We start from the raw sequence: 20,428 nt of genomic DNA, 5'->3' as shown, positions 1-20,428 counted from the left end.
AGAGTAGAGCTGCCCCTGTAGAGTTTCCAAGGAGCACCTGGGGACTTTGAACTGTCGATTTTTTGGTTAGCAGCCATTGCTCTTAACCACTATGCTACCAGGGTTTTTTGGGTTGAATAGTGTACCCCAAAATTTACGTACACCCAGAACCTCAGAATGTGCCCTTATTTGGAAACAGAATCTTTGCAGATGTAATTAGTTGAGGATCTCAAGATACCATCATCCTGGGCCCTAAATTCAATGACTGGTGTCTTCATAAGAGAAAGTAGAGGGGGATTTGGACACACAGAGACATAGAAAGGAAAAGGTCACATGAAGAAAGGGATAGAGAGATTGGAGTTACGCAGCCACAGGCTGAGGAACATTCAGGGCCACCAGAAGCTGGCTGAGGCAAAGAAAGATTCTCCTCTAGAGCTTTCAGAGGTGGGCGTGGCCCAGCTGGCACCTTGATTTCAGACTTCTGGCCTTCAGAACTGAAAGGGAATAAGTTTCTGTTCTTTTGAGCCTCCCAGTTTGTGGTAATTTGTGACAGCAGTCCTGGGGAACGAATGCAGATGGCTTCCTCCAAGCGCCCTTCTCTGTAAGCCCTGCCCCCATGCTCTCAGCAAACACTTCCTAAGAGCCTCTGCATGTAAGAGAAGTCACGGGGCCACGCTCTGAAAAAGACTAATCCCACACGGAAGTGGCCTCAAGGAGCTTCTATCAGGGTTCTTGCCTTTGAGCAAGAAGCCCAATCTAACCTAGCATCAATTTCTTCATCTGTGAAATGGGGATGGCACCACCCTCCTCAGGAGACTGTTGCAAGGGTTCGTGTGAACAGGGAGTATAAAACACTAGGGGCCACAGAGGCTCCTTCTCCTGGAGCAGCAGGCCGAACCCTCCTCCAAACCCGCAGGGGTCCTGTCCCACCAGCCTTGTCTCCTCTCTTGCTCTGCCCGGGGCAGCTGGGCTAGACAGCTCCTTAGAGGCCGCAGCTGAAATGAACTTGGGTTCCTCCCTGCCTGGTTCTTGGCAGGACAAGAAGTGGTGTGGGTAGAGAGGTGGGGGTTTTGTGAGGAGGAGGGAGGGGCTGACGAAGGCGCAGGGAGCCCGGTGTTTATGCAGATACGTCCCCAGGCAGCTCCGTTCCCTGTGCTCTTGGCTTGTGTCATGTGCTGCCTTGGAGCAACTCTAGGAGCCTTTGTCCACACTCCCCCGAGGACAGTGGTCCCCTCTTCCACCCCAAGCGGCTCCTGCAGGCCCAGCCCAGGGACTGTGGCTATCATGTTCCCACACCAGGACACAATTCTACAACCACACAAAACCCTGAGCCACTCTGAACACAGGCCTTGAGAGACATGTGAGTGCGCAGGCATCCGAGGACAAACAAGGAGTGAAGTATTTCAAAACCTGGTCTCTCACTAGAAACAGCCCTTCAGAGGGGCCCAAAACACACAGCCCTGTGTTTGCACTTAGCAGAGTTGGAGGCCCAGCCCGAGGCTCCTCGGCCAGGTCTTCCCTGTGTAAACAAGGGAAAAGAAAACAGCTTTGCCTGTCTGGGGCAACCTGACAAAGGGGTTTTCCGACTGGGGTTGGAGAAGAAGGGCAGCCGAAGAAGACAGCTGCCAGCTCCTCTGGGCGCTTCCTGCAAACGGTGTGGAGACCCTGGGGCTTTCTTGTGAGCTCACGTGGCACCTCGCAAGGAATTCCCCAGTACTAATAATGGTTCCTGGTTCCGCGTGTGATGTGCCAAACTCCTTCCATGGTTTATTCCCTTTCATCCTGGCAGCAACCTGATAAGGTAGGAACCCTCACCGTCCCATTTATAGATGGAGAAACTGAGGTTCAGAGAGGTTCAGATGGCAGATTGGTAAATGGTGGAGCCAGGTTTCAGCGCGGGTCAGCCTGATGGCAGTACTAGCGTGTCCTTCCTCTCCCTTCCTTCTCTCCCTCCCTCCCTCCCGTGCAAGGCCACTGAGCCCAAGCCTGGTCCAGGCACTGAAGACACTGAGAGGAATATGATACAGCCCCCGCCTTCGAGGAGCTCCCAGTTGACAGAGGCCAGCACTGTAGACAGGTAAGCACCGCATAAGTGCTCACGGCTCGCACAGAAGTTTTTTCAAAGTGTTGTGGGAATGAGAAAAGGAAATATCCACCTCTGTCAGGGGAGATGTTGGGAGAGGAGACAACTGAGCTGAGCCTTAAGCGTCAGCGTTTGCCAGGTAGACTGGAGGGAGAGGACCTTCCACGCCCTGTGGCCCGGGGGCCCTGCATCCTATGGTTGCCACCAGCACAGGCTGGGCGTGGGGGAGGTAATGGAGCAGATCATCACAGGGAGGCCTGGGAGGGGTGGGGTGGGGGAGGGCTTGGCTCCTGCAGAAATCTGGAGGGCTTTCGTAAACCCAGAAGATAATTTGTGCTGGTGGGATTGTGGAGCATTTGGGAGACATGTGGGGTGAGGGGGCAGGGAGTTGTGCCCTAATTATCCCGTCCTGACCTCTTTTGGTGCATCAGCCCAAAGAGGATGCCAGGGCAAGTCCCATGGCAGGCAGTGTGGATAGTGATGACATGATGGTAACATCTCGACTGTGCTCAGAACTTGCTGGTTTCCCCCTCTTGATCTCTAGAGGCCCATCCTTAGCATAGGCAGGAGGGGCAGGTTCTTGCCCTGGTGGTACAGATGGCAACAGCGGGGAGGGATGGCTCTGGGTTCTGGGTCAGGCGACTCCGGAGTGCTCGCTAGTGTGACCTTAGGAAGGTCCCTTCACTTCCACCACTGGGTCTCATTTTTTCAAATGAGGCGAACTAAGGATCCCTGAATTCTGGCTTGAACCAAAGCTCCTACGCACAGACGAAGGCGGTGGAGGGTGGCTTGGGTCATGGAGTCTTCCCTGTCAGCATGAGAATGTGTAACAAGCCCGGACCACAAGGAGGAGGCCAGACCACGAAGAAGGAAGGCTCAAATCCATCATATTCCGGGTGGGTAAATGCAAGTCATTTCGCTATAAAGTGGAGAAAATAATCCCTCTCTTGGCTCAACTCACGGGGTTATTGTGAACATCAGATGAAGTAACAAGCATGGAAGTGTTGTTTAAACTGTAAGGTGCAGTGTACAGCCAAATCACCTTCTGGTTCAAGGACCTTAGGACTATTTAATCGAATGCCCAGAAGAAAAAACAGAAGGTCAGAGTATCTGTGACTTGTCCAAGGCACTCTTGCAGCAGAGCTGGGAACAGCTTCTAGATGCACTCACTTCCCTCTAACCACTGTTGCCGCTATGGTTCCGAGGCCTTGCAACATTTTCTTCAAAGAAAAACCCTTAACCACAACCCGGCCGACCATCAGCATGGAGCATATCAGTGCCTTCAAAAGGAAGAAGAAAATGGTTCCAAACCCCAGCAACCACAGAGCAGCTGCTTCCCAGGAAAAGCCAAATGCTCACTGCCACCAGGAATGCAACGTGATGGAAACTGGTCTTGCTGCCTGCCACCAAACAAACGTGGCCTGTTCTGAACACTTGGTGGCCAATGTCTTCCTGTCACCAAGCTCCTCCAAATCGCTGGGGGAGGTTGTTTTGACATTTGATTAGCCGCAGAGAGTAACTTGTGAGTGCTTGAGTGAGCCAACTCCAAGGCAATCACAGCGTTGAGTGCTTTAGCCTGTTAGAGATATCACAGTATCAGGGAAAGGAATGGCGGGCAGGGCTCCAAGAGAGCAGATAAGCTGGGAGAAATGAATATGCAGAAAGGAAGTGGTGAATGAAGCCGAACGAAAACAGGGTCCTATGATATCTGTGACTCATAAATTTCATTGACACCCGGGATGTGAGTTCCCTCTTCAACCTTGAGTTAGTAAACTGCTTGTCCTCACGGCGACCCAGCAGGGAGACTCACAGTTTGGGGCTGGGGTCAGGAGGAGGAGGGGAGGGGCAAGAGCTGGGAAGCCCTGGGTAACTTTTAGGCAGAGCCTTCATTAAGCCTCTTGTCTAGTACAGGGAAGATCCTCTGAAGATTGGCCCTGAGAGAAGACAGTGCCTTCCTGGGGCAGGATTCGGGGAGGAGAGATGAAGACAGGGGAAAGCAAGGAGGCGAGGATGGGTGGGCACGGGGATGGAGCTGAGAGGGACCCAGGACAGGAAGCACAACTGAATTCCAAGTTCTTAGTAAGGCTGTTCAGGCCAACATACTCGAAATTGTCCGTCACTAAACCAGCTGCCCTGGAGTCCTTTCCGACTCGTGGTGATTCCAAGTGTGTCAGAGCAGAACCGTGCTCCATATGGTTTTCAGTGGCTGATTTTTTTCAAAGTGGGTTGCCAGGCCTTACTTCTGAGGTGCTTCTGAGTGGACTCAAACTGCCAACATTTTGATTAGCAGCCGAGTGCATTAACTCTTTGCATTACACAGGGACTCCATGTAAGAGCCCCTTTTATTATTTTGAACCACCATGGACCCCTGACGTGGAAAGTTGTGTCTGCCAAATGTGTTCACTTTCCCATCTTTTTTTTGTTTGTTTAAGCAGAAATCTCGGGGAATCTGACTAGTTCACCATGCCCTTGATTGCTCATGGAATTGGATGGTTTCACCTGAATCTCAGTCCTTGGGCTTCTGGCTGGCCTCACAGTGAGGCCTAAGCTTAGGTCAACACATGGCTCTCCCTCTAAGGTTTTTGAAATGTTGGAAGTCACTTGGGCACCCTACTGCTCTCTGCAGGACTCCACTAAGCTGGCAACTGTGGATCCAGCAGCACCCCGACCGCCCTGATGTCACCTTCCTCTGGAGCCATGCTGGAGGGCTGGAGGAAGGAGAGTCAAGGAGATGAGAAGGTACTACAGGGAGGGGTTTGGCCCTGGGACATAAGGGTGGGAGGGAGTGGCCAGGGTGTCATATCAGGGGACTTCCTGGAACCATGGACTCGGTTAATACTGTCCTGTGACCACTCTCAGGCTCTCATCCAGCTTCTCTATGCTGTCAGGCTCTACTGGGCAGGAAGGGCTGTTACCCTGCGGCCAAGGGAAACCTGTGTTTCACTGTAAGGGACCCACATGAGAGTCCCCCAGTGAGTAGCTGCAATAAGGCTGATAAAGGCGTACCAGGACCAGGTCAGGGGCTTTCCATGAACTCAGGGCCCAGGGCAGTCATTGCTCAAGCCCAGCTCTAACCACAGCTCAGAAAGATGACACTCATACTCCCGCACCGTCTCCCCCACCCAAAGCCTACGGTGGAGCCTTAGAGCTGCCTTCCAGAACTCGCTGAGCTGGTAGTCCTAGCTCAGTTTTCAGCTGAGGAAACTGAAGCTCCGAGAGTTCAAACAATTTGTCGAGCATTACACGCTGGGGTCTGAGCCCAGGCTTGTTGGACTCCAAGCCCAGGCTTGTAACTACCACTCCATGAGCTGTGTGGAGGTCTTAGTGCACCCCAGAGTTTCCTTCACTTTTGTCCCAATGCGATTATGAGCTCTTAGAAGGCGGAGTAGTATCTTATTTATTATTTGGTTTACTTTATTTTGGAGTCTCTGGTGGTGTAGTGGTTACGTGCTACTACGGCTACTAGCCAAAAGGTTGGCAGTTCAAATCCACCAGGCACTCCTTGGAAACTATATGGGGCAGTTCTACTCTGTCTTACAGGGTCGCTATGAGTCAGAATCGACTCAACGGCAGCTGGTTTTTTTTTTTTTTAGGTGGTGCAAATGGTTAATAAGCTAGAATCGACTCGACAGCAATTAACAATGAAAACAACAATACATGTTGTAATAGGAACTGATTTAATTAACTAACTAATTTACTTAATCGGCAGGTAACTACTGTATCCTAGCAGTCCCTGGATAGTGCAAATGGTTAACACGCCTGGCTGTTAACCGAAAGGCTGGAGGTTCAAGTCCATCCAGAGGATCCTCAGAAGAAGGACTTGATGACCTAGTTCCAAAAGATTGGCCACTACTGAGCACAGTTCCCCTCTGACACGCGTGAGGTCGCCGCGAGTTAGAGTCCACTCAATGGCCACTACTGAGCACAGTTCCCCTCTGACACGCGTGAGGTCACCGCGAGTTAGAGTCCACTCAATGGCCACTGCTGAGCATAGTTCCCCTCTGACACGCGTGAGGTCGCCGCGAGTTAGAGTCCACTCAATGGCAACTGGTTTGGGTTTCACTTTATTTTAACCCACAGCTATTGGGGGCTCACTTTATGCCAGACACTGCGCTGGGCAGGGCCAGCTGTATAATTTGCAGAACTAGTGCAAAATAAGAATGCAAACCCCTTGTCCCAGAATTTCAAGATGGCGACAGCAGAGCATGAACCAAGTGCAGGGCCTTTCCGAGTGCAGCCCATGAAGCCAGATCTGGTAGTGGGCACTAGAAGAGCGGAGATGCAGACAACAAAACCAGACACCACTGTGGTGCCGTCTAAGCATAGTGACCACGGTGGCACAGGGCAGGGGAAATGCAGAGGGGGGCACTGAGTCCCTCAGGTACTTCCTTAGCAGCCCGCACTCCATATGCGTAGATTCTGAACAACCGAGTGCTGAGAAGCACGTCAGTGCACATTATCAGGCAGCGATGCTATGGGGCAGGAGTTATTTATTTGATAAACCATCACATGGTATACTATGTGCTGACGATTCTCCAATCATTTATAAATATTGAGTGCTTTGCCCTTAACAACTTTGTGATGTACTTGTTTTATTGTGCCCATTTTACAGACAAGGAAGCTGAGGTTCAGAGATGTTACATGACCTGGAAAAGCCCCCATGTGTAACTATGATTCGATCCCACATCTGTCTGCTTCTGAATCTAGACGTTTTCCACCAGAGCACTGTGCACCTTCCACGTGAACACCCTCAGTGAGCCGACTGTCAGAGACCTAGGATGAGCGGACAGTGTGCCAGACCTCTAAGGTCTCCCACCTGCTGGGATGAGGTGACAGGTTCACAAGGGGACGGGACAGCTGGCTTTCAGAAGCCTCGTGTTGGGGACAGAGTAAACCCCAGGGCCTGCAGCCTGTGGGGAACCCTTGCTGGGCAATCAGCATGGGGTGGGGCGGGGCGGGTTAAAACAGAGCACAGTGCAGCTTTCCGCTTCTTGGAAGGAAAACTCTGGAAAATAAAACCAGAGAATATCAAGGGAAGGAAAACACCTGTAGTCCCAACATCCAAATACTACCACTGCTAATGCTTTGGGATATTCCCTGCCAGACTTGGGGATGTGGGAAAAATGTATCCCTCTTACCTTTTTTTTTTCTCAGGCGTGGGGAGACTGGTAATGTGAAGTGGCATAGCATTGGTGGAAAGCAGTCCGGGAGCATCTATTGAAATAAAAAAATGCATACACCCTTCAACTCAGCAATCTCACCCCTGGGAGTCTAGCACGTGGAGATAAAAGCCCCATTAGGTAAAAGGTAAGCACAGGGATGTTTTTGGCAGCACTGTCTGAGCAATGAATGCACGCGCATGCACACACACACAGAGCACAATGAATGCCTGTCAGTCAGGAGAATGGTTGAATAAACTGTGGTACATATGCCAAGGACTATTACACAGCCATGAAGAAGAATGACTTAGAGCTGTACCAGTTAACTTGGGGTAGGGGCCATTGGAAGGAAAAATTGAGTTGCAGAAAAATGCGTGTAACACGATCAATCCTCCTTTAGCAAGACAATAACTAAAATGCCCTGCTTTTATGTTTGTGTGTATATATTTGTATGCAGATAAACATCTGGGAGTCCTGGGTGGCATAGATGGTTAAGAACTTGACTACTAGCCCAAAGGTTGATGGTTTGAACTGACCTAGAGGTGCCTCGGAAGACAGGCCTGGTAATCTACTTCTGAAAGGTCACAGCTTTAGAAACTCTGTGGAGCAGTTCTACTCTGCACACCGAGGGTCACCATGAGTTGGACTCAACTCAGTGACAACCAACGACGACTACAGATATAAAAAATAGATCTGTATTACATGAGGACCATGTGGGTGGGCATAAAAACATGGAAGGACATGTACTAAGTTGTTAACATAGGTTACCTGAGGAGAAGGAAGGGATGCGAGGGGGTCACTGAGGTGGGAGTATGGGATAGGAAAGACAGAGAGGAAATTATTAAGAAAAGAAAAACCAAACAAGACAGAGACTACTCATTTCCTGGAGGTTTTTTTTTTTTTTTAAATGTTTATTATGATGAAATATATATAACAGAACACTTGCCATTTCGATCGTCTTTACATTGTACAGTTCAGTGACATTCATTATGTTCACTACATTGTTCAAACATCCCCATTATCCATTTCCAAATTGTTTCATCACCCTTAACAGAAACTAAGTACCCCTTTAGCAATGTCTCCCATTTCCCCCTACACCTGTCAGTGATAACCACTAATAAAAGTTGGTCTCCATGCATTTACCAAGGAACCCTGTTGGCACAACGGTTAAACGCTTGGCTACTAGCTGAAAGGTTGGCAGTTTGAACCCACCTAGCAGTATCAGGGAATGAAAGATGTGGCAGCCGTCTTCTGTATAGATTACAGCCTGGGAAACCTTATGGGGCAGTTCTACTCTGTTACCTGGGGTTGAAATCAGTTCAGTGGCACCCAATAACAACATGCACTTACTTATTCTAGATATTTCGTGTAAATGGAATCATACAATATTTGTCCTTTTGTGTCTGACTTATTTCACTGAGCATAATGGTTTCAAGGTTAATGCATGTTGTAGCATGAATCATTTACTTCATCCCTTTATATTGCTCAATAATATTTCATTGTATGTATACACCACATTTTGCTTATCCATCCATCTGTTGATGGACGCTTCGGTTATTTCCACCTTTGGGCTATTGTGAATAATGCTGTAATGAACATTGGTATACACATGTCTGAGTCCCTGCTTTCAAGTCTTTTGGGCATATACCTAGGAGTGGAATTGCTGGGTCATACGGTAATGCCACGTTTAACCTTTTGAGGAGCTGCCAAACTGTTTTCTACAGCTGCGGTACCATTTTACAATCTCACCAGCAACAGCTGATGGTTCCAGTTTCTCCAGATCCTCACCAACACCTGCTGTTCTCCATTTTTTCAATCATAGCCATCTTAGTGGGTATAAGGTGACATCTGATTGTGGTTTTATTTACATTTCTCTAATGATTAATGATGCTGGGCATCTTTTCATGTGCTTACTGTCCATTTGAAAGAGCCCTGGTGGTGCAGTAGTTAAGTACTTGGCTGCAAACTTAGAGGTCAGCAGTTCAAATCCACCAGTGACTCCATGGAAGAAAGATGTGGCTATCTGCTTCTGTAAAGATTTATGGCCTTGCAAACCCAATGGGGCAGTTTTCCTCTGCCCTATAGGATCACCGTGAGTTGGAATCGACTCAACAGCAATAAGTTCTACTGGCCATTTGTATATTCTCTCTGGTGAATTGTCTATTCAAGGGCTTTGTCCATTTTTTGATTGGGTTGCTTTTTTGTTGTTGTTGAGATGTAAGTGTTCTTTATTTATTCTGTATATTAACGCCTTATCAGATATAGGACTCTCAAATATTTTCTCTCGTTTTCCTCACTTTGCTGAAAAAGTCCTTTAGTGCACAAAAGGTTTTAATTTTAGTGAAGTCCGATTTATCTGTTTTGTCTTTTGTTGCTGATGCTTATGTTTTTTTTATGTTCTAAAAAATCTAAAACAGACCATCAGTCTTTTACTATTATAATCTTCCTCCAGTAAAATTCCTAGTTATATAATCCATGCTTCAGAGCCCATACCAGCCTGGTGGTAAAAATGGGGTCATGACCATACAATATCCAGGAAACATCTAACTCCAGGTCCCACTAGCAAAGTTCCCAGATCTCCTGCTCTACTTTTAAAGCCTTATCTACCATGCTGGGGAGTTTGTCCAACCAGTTGCCCTGTACTGCCAGTCATTTCTTCCTTTACCTCCAAAGCCCCCATTGTCTGTGAAATCAAACAAGGTTCCTTCAGCACTGCCACTATTGAGAATAAGGACACCACGTCATCTTCAGTCAAGGATGAAGTGGAGCCTCTGAGGCTCCGGAAGACACTGGAGCTGTGGGGGCTCCACACACAGCTGTCCAACCTCCTCATGGTCCCTCTTCCCAAGGTCAGTCAGGGTTCTTGGGTTGCATGCAACAGAAATCAAATTTGGCTAACTTCAAAAAAAAGAGGGAGGCTTCATGGAAGAATGTGAGGGAGGCCACAGGATGGAAAGAAAGATGAGAATTAAGCTGTGAACTGTCAAGAAGCAGGGTGAATCCGGAGCAGCTCAAGAGCAGGGACTCTCATCAGTCTTGTCACCCCAGCTGAACTGAGTGAACTTCACTCTTGCCTCCTTTCTTGCCTTTGCTTAAGGTTCAGAGCTCCAGGAGACAGTCTCGTTGGCATGTGTGCATCTTTTGGCCTAACAAAAGCAGTGAGAGGAAGGTCCCAGCAGAAGGAGTCTCTGGGCCCCCTCTGCCCTTCCCAGTGACTCTCAGGCTTCCCGTATACACTATATAAACTGAGGCTGTATACTGTGAGGAGGAGGTACTGCCCCCAAAGGAAATCATGGGCTGTTGGGGAAGGGGGATAGATGCTGGGGTCTCGAAAAGTCAAATGCCCACTTCTCACCACCCCCCCATTCAAAATGACTAGGGAGATGGGTTGGATTGGTGTTTACCTAAGATTCTTTTGGTTGTAAGTGACAGAAACCAACTCAAGTTAGCTTAATCAGAAAAGGGGATTTTCTTATAAGGAAACTGAGCAGCTCAAATAATTCAAGGCCTTAGGAAGCGCCATTCCAGGGCGAAGCTTCTCTCTTAGCCTGTCTTTCTATTGGAGATTGCGTGGAGTCTTGTGTCTGCTTCCGCCAGCTTGTCTGAACCTTCTTTTCTCTCGCCAGACTGTCTCTGCCCTTTATGCTTATGAAGCTGGAACTCTTCCAACCCACAGCTCCTGCGTTTACATTTCCACTATTCCAGAAAGCAATCCAGCTGTCTGGCTGCTTCCCAGCCTCCGTTATGAATTTCCCAGAGAAAGAGCCTGATTGGCTCTGCTTGGGTCAGGTGTTCACACTTGCTCCAATCAACTGTGGCCAGCGTGACAGGGTCCTATGGTATAAACATGGCTGCCCTAGAGTCTGGGGCTGGGGCGGGAGGTTTCATCCCAGACAGTGGGGAACGAAGAGGGAAAATGGAGGGAAAACCATAACTGAAGTGTTGAGTCCAGGAAATGAAGAGCATCTCTGAAACCTCAGAAAGTTAGAAGCAAAAATACATGTGTCCAGTATGGAGCTGGGGGTCAGGGGTGAAGGACAGAACGGAAAGGAGAATAAATTTGGGAGCAAACAGTGAGCCTTCTGTTTGGCAATTGCTTGAAGTTAGCCATGGTCATTGCTACTTGTGCTGCGGAGCTGCGGGGGGCATGATATGGGGCTGTGTTAGCTTGAGTTCAAGAACCACCAACAGAGCTAACAATCAAACTGGGAACACAGTTCTTAAAAATTAATGTTTACTTTTTCAAAGTAGTATATGCACATAGTTTAAGAAATCGAGTAATGCTAAAAGGCTCCATGAGCAAAACAGCTCTCTCCTGCCCCATGGCTCCTCATCCCTGCCCCACTCCCCGGAGGAAATGATCCTCAATTCCCGCAGCTTCTATTATTTATCTCCATGTGCTTCTAAGTAATTTGCTATGTGCTCCCTCCATTAGCCATTGACTTCTTATTCTGGTAGTTGACAATTTAGCTCCCTTACAGGTCCTCCCTCCCATTTCTCCTCTTGGCATTATGTTATATCACAGTTTTGGTCTGTGTTTGTATTATTGTGGCTATGAAAATACCATACCCCCATGAGCCAAGTCAGGTATTAGAGTGACATTCCCTTCCTGTACATTTTTTTGTTTTGCTTGATGTGAATATTCCCTTTGCTTTTTCATTTGCTCCGTCCTCTGTTCATCAATGGAGCTGTTGGATGCTTACCAATATTATTTTCTAAAAGAACATACTGGATGATGTACAAGTGTGTCTCCATCACCCTTCCCCGCCATGTGGACTGGTTGCTCCCTGGGCCTCTCTGGCCTACTGCACGGTAGTCATCTGACATTTTACCACTTTCTTGGGTGGGATCTTCTGTTTCCTCTATCCCGTGTGTTCCAACTTTTTTTTGTTTGCTTTGTTTTTTCTCTTGTTTGGCTGAAGTGCACCCTCAAAAGTAACTTTCTGTGAAAACATGCAAAGATCTTTTGCATGCCTGAAAATGTATGTATTCCACCATCCCCCTTGATTTCCAACAGGTTGGGTATTGAACTCCATGTTGGATATAATGTTCCTCTCTGCATTTTACAGGCTTGTTTCCATTTGCCTCTACTTCCTCAAGTTGTGGTTGGGGTCTGATGTCATGCCAACGTTGTAGAGGTGTGTGTGTGTGGTGAGCACCGGGGAGTGCAACTCCTCCATACATGGGCTTTCAACCAAGCGTGTGGCAGCCTTCAGCGCTGCACATCACCGCGGACTTCTGCAGATTTGGAATCTTCACGCCCTGAGCCTCTCAGGGATTCTTTAAGACAAATCAGTTCACTTCCTAGTGGTCTCCTTTCTGCGAAGGCTTTTGGTTGTAGCTTTCTTCACTCCGCTTGGTCACTCATTGACTGTCACCCCTCTGCTTCCCAGTGTCCAGGTATTTGCTGAAATCTCTTATCTCCTGATTTCACAAATCGCTTTGGGCTTGTGATTTTATGTATTTCCTGCTTTCCTGCCAATTCAGTAAAACGTTGACAGCGAGAGAAGGTCCAGATGTATTGAATCCACCGAGTTGAGCTGGACTGGAAGCCTGATTTTTTCCTACGGTTAAAACATACGCATTTTCCCATGTTACTGTACGTTTTATAGACTTCTTTTTTAATTGCTACATAGTGTTTTATATTCCAGCAGGAAGGTGTGGAGTGATTTACTGACTCAATCCCTTATTCCTGGATGTTTAATCTGCTTCACATTTTTTTCACCCTATCGAACACCTTTCTACATACAGCTCTTCCTGAACCTTGGAGTGTTTCTTTAGAATCTGTCCCAAGGGACGCAAGCCTTTTCAAGGTCCTGATATATCTTGCCAGATTGCTTTCTGGAATGTTTGTACCAGTTTTACCTGTGGGCAAAAGAAAGGGACAGGTTGTCGTGGCTGCCCGCCTGGTCTTCTGTGCTGTGCAGATCTCCCGCAGGCCGCCCCAACACTGAGTGCCGGTGACCCTATGGAAGCTGACAATGCATTCATTCCTGCTAAGAAATGTCCACATGCTTGTCTAGACCAGTTAAAGAAACAGTGCTCAGGAGGGAAGAAAGGAATGTGGATTCTTTCACTTGGTTTCCTAATCTTACCTCTGCACGCCGGATAAAGTATATTTATTTGGGGAAAAACATGGCTTAAGTTGGCATCAGCCTGGATGATCAGTGACAGAAAACAAGAGAATCTGGCTACTTCCCCTTGTTCCTCCAGGAACAAGCGCCAGGGCATTTTACTGGACCAGCCAGGCCACTTTCTACAATCTGCTTATGAAGCCGGTGGGCCTTCAGTGCTAGAGGAGCTGGTGAGGTCCTTCAAGCAGAGCCCCATTTTATAGATGAGAAGACAGACCCTAGAAAGGGAAAGGGGCTGGTCCATAGTCACACGGCAAACCAGTGGCAGGGTCTGAACTGGAGCCCAGGGCTGTTGGTGCCACCAGACTTAGACACTTCCATCTGAATCAGGCTGCCACCTGGACCATGCCTGGCATTCGTCAGCATCTTGCCTATGACAAACAGGATCTCAGGGGTGGTCCCAGGGGGTTAGGGGCTTTTACTCAGCACAGTACTCTGGAGGAGCTGTGGTAGTAGCAGTTGGAAGCCTGTTGGTGGCTTGGGTGTGCAGTGAATGGAGGCTCTTGGCTTTCACTGAGATTAGGGGTCTTCCTGTGGGGAGGGCAGCAGCCTTTGAAGCTAGCTTGGATTTGGAGCATGAAGCGTGGGTCCCAGGGTCCCCCAAAATCCTGGCACCCCCAGGAGTTGCTGTGCAGAGCCCACTGAGCCCTCCCTCCACAGCCTCACCTTGACCCTTGCTGTTGTTGGCTACCCTTGAGTCGGCCTCCAACTCATGAGAACCTCATGGACAACTGGATCCGTATGGTTTTCACTGGCTGATTCTTTGGAACTAGATCACCAGGCCTTTCTTCCTAGTTCATCTTCATCTGGAAGCCAGGCCTTTCTTCCTAGTTCATCTTCATCTGGAAGCCAGGCCTTTCTTCCTCATTCATCTTTGTCTGGAAGCCAGGCCTTTCTTCCTTGTTCATCTTCGTCTGGAAGCCAGGCCTTTCTTCCTAGTTCATCTTCATCTGGAAGCCAGGCCTTTCCTCCTAGTTCATCTTTGTCTGGAAGATCTGCTGAAACCTGTTCAGCCTCACAACAACGCACAAGACTCCTCCGACATTTGAAGTGCCCTGGTGCGGAATCCAACCTGGGTCTCCTGCACAGGAGGCGAGAATTCCACCAGTGAACCACTGCTGCCCCCCCCCACCCCCCGCCACCACTTTGACCCTTACTCTGGGTCTTCCAGGCCTTATGCTGGGCCCCACCAGTGTTTCTGGTGCCGACAGGTTTGACTTAGGGATTGTCTTGTGCACGTGGGACTAGTGGCAGTTGTCCTGTATTACCCAGAACCCAAGGGCTTCTCAGAGGCTCTAGTGTCAACTGCTGGGTGCATATCTGGGCTCCACACTGGTGGATGTGCATGACCTGGGTATGCCAACATCCTGGGACCCAGATGCCACATCAGTAAAATGGGAGATGTTAGGCTGAATGTATGAAATTGCTGTTTTTGATACAAAAATGACAAATGTCATATGGTTCAATCTACTAACCGTACCTACTTTAGAGCATTTTAATGGTAAAAATGAGACCATTCATATCCAATGCTTAACACCTATCTAAAATGTCATCTAAAACCAATGTTGACACTTATTTTCTAGACTCAGGGTTTAGGCAAGGAAGAATAAGTAGACTAACAATTATTGAACATCTACTTACTATTCAGTAGTTATTTTACATGTCATATCATTTCATCCTCTCAGTAATCCCAGGGAGGATTGGTGTGATAGCTCCATTTTACAGAAGAAGAAACTGAGGCACGGGAGGTTAAATAAATTGCTCAAAATCACACAGCTAGTTGGTGGAAGAGCTGGGATTAGAACCCGGATGTTTCCAACTCTGGAGGCCAGATGCTTTCCCTGGCAGCGTTCTGCCACTGTCAGAGTCCCACTGAAGAGGGGGCCTTGGGTGTTGGGGACTTGAGAGCCTCTCCTTCAATTTTGAATTAAGAAGTTTACTGTGATTTCTTCCTGATAAGTTCATAAGCTTGTGCATAGAATGTTTTGTTCGAGTTCATAAAACACTATTTTATGAATCATCACGTTACCCCATGAATGAGGGACTCGACTCCATTTTACAGATGAAGAAAGTGAGGCTCAGAGAGGTCATGGGGCTTGCCTAAAGTCACACAGCAGGAAGGAAAACAGCTGGACTCTAAAACCTATGCCGTATGCTGGAGGAGAGCCGTGGCTTCTCTTGTACCGTGGACTGGACTGCAGCCTGGACTGTTTCACCCCGGGGTTGTGTGGTTGTTCTCCCGGTTCTGTCTGCACTTCAGCCCTTGCAGCTGCGTTTGTGGGGAGCAATCTCAGTGCTGGAATCATCCTGAGTTGCAGCCTTCCGCAGCAGCCTCCCTCACCCCAACACACACACACAGACACACAGGCACACACACACACCCCAGAGCTCTGGGGGGAGGCACAGGGCCCTCCTTCCTCAAAATAGCTCTGTGTTATTAGCTGCATTTAATTGAAGGTGTTTCGAGGGCAGCCTCCACCGGGCCCAAACCAAATGGAAAATGACACACTGTCAAATTAATGTCCCCAGACCATGATAAATGGCCAGGCTGGGTGAGTAATGCCTCCATTTCTTGTTTTAAAGGAGAAGGATGCAGCCAGGCTCTGTGCCTCTGTCCCGGTGGTATGGGGAAAGGTCAGGGGCAGCCTCGGACAAATGGCATTCCTCGCCGGCTCTCCCACCCAGGCTGGGCTTCCCAGCTTCTGCTGAGCTGTGCTTTCTCCTCCTCCTTCTGAGGTTGGCGAGATTGCTGAGCAGCTTGTGAGTCTCCAGGCCAGTGTCCGGGGAGGAAGAAGCCGGAGATAAGACCAATTCTTCACCCGTCACGGTAATTTATCCCGTCCAGAGTGCAGTCACCTCAGTTATCCCATTTGATCAGTTAGCATTCGGAGCCTGCCCCCAGCCTCCAGCTGCACCCCCGTGCCCTGGGTTTCAGCCATACTGATTCCTCAAACTCTCCCCGCACGCCAGTCTCTTGTAGAGTGCAAGGCCTGATTGCTCAGAGACTGCTCTGTGCCAGGCCCTGGGGTTGGCACTGGGGAGGCAGGAAGGGGCAAGAGTTGGTCCCTGCCCTGGGAGACACAGACAGCACTTGATGGCTGGAGCTGGCCTGGCACCCACAGCAAGGCTGCAGCCATCTCCTGTTGAGCACAATTTCACAGAACATCAACATCAGCCAAGGCCACAAACAAGACAAAAACAAGAGCACTCGGCAATCATATCTGAGCACAGACAAAAACAAGAACATTGTCCAAACCACAAAAATGACCAAACATCCCTCTATCCTGGCCGGTATCAGTGACGACTGCTCATTTACCAATTGCTGCTTTAGCTTTGTTCTAGTCTTCCCTCCTGGATAAGATTCATTACGATACTCAATCATAGAATTATCCCCACTTCCTGACAACATTCAATCCAGAGCAGAGCTCGTTTCCTGGAACCCTTCCCCTGAATTCCCCAATACAAGTCCAAATCCTGTAAGAAGTCACTTCCAGCACTCTCTTACTGAGACACTCCATGATTCCCAGTGGGCTCTTGTCTTAGGCTGGGTTCTCTAGAGAAGTAAAACCAGTAAAGTGTATACATATACACATATATATGGAAACCCTGATGGTGTAGTGGTTAAGAGCTACGGCTGCTAACCAAAAGATCAGTGGTTTGAATCTACCAGGCACTCCTTGGAAACCCTATGGGGCAGTTCTATTCTGTCCTATATGGTTGCTATGAGTCAGAATCAACTCGATGGCAACGGGTTTAGTTTCTATATATATATATATGTGTGTGTGTGTGTGTGTGTGTATGTACATATATATATAGAGAGAGAGAGATTTATCTCAGGGAAATAGCTCATGCAGTTGTAGAAGCTGGCAAGTCCCAAGTCCGTGGGTCAGGCATTAGGTTGGAGGCTTCTCCTGACTCACGTAGCTGCAGGGACTGATGCACCAAAGATTGGCAGGTCAGAGAGCAGGCTGCTGGCACACAGACTGTGGAGGCTAACAAATCCCAAGATTGGCAGGCAATATGGAGGGCTGATGGCTCGAGTTCTAAGAACGAGAGATCAGATGATGATGAGCCAGATGCAGGACCCAGAGCCAGCAAAAGCCAGTGAGCTTTGCCAGAACATCCATACATATTGGATGCAGGCCACAGTCCAGATGAAACTACCCTTACAACAGATTGGCTGATCACATCAAATCACATCATGGAGGTGATTACATTATATCACAAAATGGAGGATGACTACATCATCACATAACTACCAAACAACATTATTACATAACTGCCAAACCACTGAGAGTCACAGCCCAGACAAGTTGACACACAATCTTAAACATCACAGTCAACCCTTTGTCAACTTGGCACCTGTATATGTCTTCTTGAACCATATACATTCTCTAAATAAAGACAGGAAACCCTGGTGGCGCAGTGGTTAAGTGCTATGGCTGCCAGCCAAAGGGTCGGCAGTTCGAATCTGCCAGGCGCTCCTTGGAAACTCTATGGGGCAGTTCTACTCCGTCCTATAGGCTCGGAATCGACTCGAGGGCACTGGTTTTTTTTTTAAATAAAGACAATTAAAAAATCATACCCATGCCTAACATGACACACCTACCATGTGTACAACTGAAAATGCACTAGCACTCTTTATCTCTTATATTTTATAAGTGAAGACAACAAAAATATTTGATGCACACATACAAGGAAGGAACAATTATAGTCCTTATTTCTGCAACTGGTCACTTGGTCGTAACTGGTATTTAGAACTACCTTCTTCCTACCACCCATTCCATATTCCGTTTGCCGTCAGCAAGCGCCTCAGCAGGTCATGGTTCTTCGCCTGGCGGGGTGACCCAAACCTTCATTCCTGAAGGATCTGGGCTGTTAGCAGTCTTGTCAGAATTGGGATGTTGTAGTTTTCCATTGACTTTAATCACAGGGCATGGTAGTACTAAGAGATGCCTTCAGGGATCTCCTGCATTCCAGACATACTTTTCTGTAATATCAACCTGATTTCCCCGAGTAATAAGGATCAATCATACCAGCCAATATAGCAAGTCCCTTCTTTGCTTGGTGATCCAGAGGCATAAAAAAATAAAATAAAATAAAAAAGTAAGAGGCGTAAGGAGCCCCAAATGGCCAGGTAGCATTCTTGACTTTCAGTTTAATGGAATCAGTGTCATGTCTCTTGGTGGGAGCATTCCTCCCTTTGGAACTAAGACTTCTGGACCTGCAGAGCATAGGATCGCAGGGACAGGAAGCAAAAATCTTATGAGTGGGTCACTAGGGGCAAGAGTAAGTGGTGCCACTCCCTTTTCCATCCCCTGATTTCTGGATCCATGAATTCCGGTTATGGGAGAAACAATACCATATATTGGACACTGGTTCAAGTCCCAAGAACCAGAGGTCAGATGATGACCAGCCAGATGCAGGATCCAGAGTGAGCCAAAGCCAAGTACACTTTGCCAGAATATCTATATATTGGATTCAGGTCACACGCCTGAGGCAACTCCCATTAGAACTGATTGGCTGGTCATTTCAGATCACATCATGGAGGTGATTACATTATATCACAAAACGGAGGATGACTGCATCATTACATAACTGTCAAACCACTAAGAATCACGGACAAGCCAAGTTAACATACAATCTTAACCATCACAGGTTGCAACGAGTAATAAATCCAACTTTGTTCAAATAAGGTGTGTATGTGGTGTCCTTTGGCTGCGTGGCATTGACACACCAACCTCTGCCACAGGGCAGGGCAGAACTATGGAAGAGCTAAATTGCCCCACAAAGAATCTGTTTCAAGAGCAAGGGGGCCGGAACCATTCAGAATGGGGAGCCTATATGTAGGGGATGGTATGGGCTAGTTATCAAAGGAGAAAAGTTCCAGCAAGTGAGGCACAGGGGAAGGGGTGACAGGACTCTCTAGGTGATGGGACCCCAAGCAAAAATCCAGGGATAGGAACAGACATAGGACAACATGGTGTTTTCTTCCTCCTCTCATTACCTCTCAGTGTGGGGGAAATTTTGCTTATTCTTCAAGGCTCAATGCAGATGTCACCTCCGCTGAGCAGTCCTCCCAGACTGCCTTGTGTCTCTTCACCTCTCTGGGCCACAGTTTCCCGTTAGTAAAACACAAGGATTTCTGTGCTTTTCAATCTTTTCTTTAGAAAGGAATACTACCCTTTGCTCAAAGGAGAGCTTACACATGAGCCCAACACACACACTTATATCTATAAGTGGAGCTGCTGGGGTTGAAGTGGCCAGGGACTCAGCCCACAGGTTTTCTGACAGCGCCCAAGAGGGCTTCTGGAGACTCCTAGGGCTCCTTAGGGCCAGCTGTGAGAAGGGAGCATGTCTGCGGGTCCCCTCCAGCCCTTGGTAGGTCCCCCCATTCTCTTGTAAGCGTCACAGGACTGGAGCTCTGAGCTAAGTGGCTCCCATGCCCATGTCCTGAGCATGGAGGATGCTGAGCAGGTGCTGTTTGAGTCCATTTGGTCCTCACTGTTGGATTCTTGCTCTCTTGTTCTCCCCACATGGCTGGTGAGGACCCTGAGGCCCAGGTTCCACAGGGCATGGCCCCAGGCCATGTCCACTGTGAGCACCCAGCCAGAGTCTCAACAATCTCTCCCCTCAGTCCAGCACTTTCCCCACTGTGCAGGGGCCCAAGGCTCAAGGCATAATCTGTCCATCTGTCTGTCCGCCCCCATGGGCCCAGGCTCCCTTCTTCCCCCACGACAGCCTGCAGCAATATTGAGGGCACACAACGGCTCTCCCAGCTCCATTATCGCCAACTCCCCTGCTGCCGTGAATGGGCCATCAGTCCCTGATGATACATCGGAGAAAATTGGTTGTCAGGCCAATAAATGTATCCGATTGGATTGTTGACATCCGGGCAAACCCATTCGTAAAGTATTTGATTAAAGTGCTAATAAAAGGTAGCTCAGCGATAGCTGGGCAGAGCTGCCCTCTGTCTGGCCTAAATAGGGTGCTGTCTTCCCTCTGAGTGAGCTGCTCTCTCTCTCCCTGTCTGCTCCTCTGCCTCCTTTTCCATTTTCATCCTTCACTGCTCT

The 20,428-nt window shown here is 48.4% G+C and overlaps 1 long non-coding RNA gene across 3 annotated transcripts; it reads left to right on the top strand.

The window, feature by feature from the left end:
• The first annotated feature begins 266 nt into the window (after positions 1-266).
• LOC111751613 (uncharacterized) lies at positions 267-19,702 on the top strand. 3 transcript variants are annotated; one of them, XR_010317414.1, is made up of 4 exons: positions 267-1,780; positions 1,950-2,056; positions 4,689-6,891; positions 7,217-19,702. It is a non-coding gene; the product is annotated as an uncharacterized LOC111751613 (long non-coding RNA). The 3 variants fall into 3 exon arrangements; XR_002786727.2 differs by having other exon boundaries at positions 267-2,056; positions 4,689-4,801; positions 6,675-6,891; XR_010317413.1 differs by having other exon boundaries at positions 267-2,056.
• Positions 19,703-20,428: the final 726 nt, after the last annotated feature.

This window comes from Loxodonta africana, chromosome 13, assembly GCF_030014295.1.
Source record: "Loxodonta africana isolate mLoxAfr1 chromosome 13, mLoxAfr1.hap2, whole genome shotgun sequence".
In the NCBI taxonomy this organism is placed as follows: domain Eukaryota; kingdom Metazoa; phylum Chordata; class Mammalia; order Proboscidea; family Elephantidae; genus Loxodonta; species Loxodonta africana.
Note: the sequence above shows the minus strand (reverse complement) of the source record. Positions and strands in the feature narration are given on the sequence as shown.